General features: G+C 40.3%; 1 long non-coding RNA gene across 1 annotated transcript in view; it reads left to right on the top strand.

The window, feature by feature from the left end:
• The first annotated feature begins 376 nt into the window (after window positions 1-376).
• The window catches only part of LOC115293867, a 35,610-nt gene continuing 35,336 nt past the window's right edge, over window positions 377-650 (top strand). The window contains exon 1 of the long non-coding RNA XR_003909637.1: window positions 377-483. This is a non-coding gene — a long non-coding RNA (uncharacterized LOC115293867). The remainder of the gene's footprint in view (window positions 484-650) is intronic.

Genomic DNA, 650 nt, shown 5'->3' with positions numbered 1-650 from the left:
TCAGAACATCTCCATTCAACAGAATGACGGAAATACTTTGCTCTCTTATCTGTCCCCATTCAAAATAAAAAGCATAATTTGCTGATTACAACAGCCCCTGAAGTAAGCCCAGACAAAGATTATACCATTTCTTAAATACATGGAGATAATGGTTTAAATGTACATTATAACGTGTATACTGCCGTCATTTTTTGTAGAGAATCGAGTCATATCCTTAAATCTGTAGGCATCCTATTATACTTGGCTGGATTCAAGCAGCCTATAATAATGGATTGTTTTCTTTTCTTTTCTTTTTTGTTTGTATTTTAGAGAGAGAGAGAGCACAAGCAGGGGAAAGGGGCAGAGGGACAGAAAGAGAGAGAGAGAGAGAGAGAGAAAGAATCTTAAGCTGGCTCCACATTCAGCTCACAGCTCTCCGTGGAGCTCAATCCCACAGCCCTGGAATCAAGACCTGAGCCGAAATCAAACGTCAGAGTGAACCAAGTGAGCCACCCAGCTGCCCCTAAAATGGATTGTTTTCTTATCCAAAGGGCATGGATATAAGAATTAGAACTATGCCTCAAGCTTTCTTGGTAGAATTTCTAACTATTGATTTGCAAGTGGAACCACCCAGGATATACTAGGCTCTTCCTTGAACCTTTGTTCAGAAG

Source organism: Suricata suricatta, chromosome 6 (assembly GCF_006229205.1).
Source record: "Suricata suricatta isolate VVHF042 chromosome 6, meerkat_22Aug2017_6uvM2_HiC, whole genome shotgun sequence".
In the NCBI taxonomy this organism is placed as follows: Eukaryota; Metazoa; Chordata; class Mammalia; order Carnivora; family Herpestidae; genus Suricata; species Suricata suricatta.
The sequence above is the reverse complement of the archived record's forward strand: the minus strand, read 5'-3'. Positions and strand labels throughout refer to the sequence as shown.